The sequence below is a fragment of the Penaeus monodon genome, chromosome 30 (genome assembly GCF_015228065.2).
Source record: "Penaeus monodon isolate SGIC_2016 chromosome 30, NSTDA_Pmon_1, whole genome shotgun sequence".
In the NCBI taxonomy this organism is placed as follows: domain Eukaryota; kingdom Metazoa; phylum Arthropoda; class Malacostraca; order Decapoda; family Penaeidae; genus Penaeus; species Penaeus monodon.
This window is the reverse complement of record NC_051415.1, coordinates 34,963,482-34,963,743: the sequence shown is the minus strand read 5'-3', so window position 1 is coordinate 34,963,743 and position 262 is coordinate 34,963,482.

Below are 262 nucleotides of genomic sequence, written 5' to 3'. Positions count from 1 at the left end.
GAATCGGGAATAACAGGAGGCGCAGGAAACCGACCCTAATCCCGCCCGTGTATCCGGATTCACAAGTATCCAGTGCGAGTGATTCATTCAGCGTCTTCTGAGCAATATCTCGTCGGACCCGTCCAGGCGCAGCGGCCTCGAGGAAGCGTGCGTGAACAGCCCATTAGGTTCCCATTGTTCATGCTTTGTTCATGCTCGCTCTTGGCTGAACGCGAAGCAGGCTGGGATGAAGGAGAGGGTTTAATGGCGTTACGATTGATGA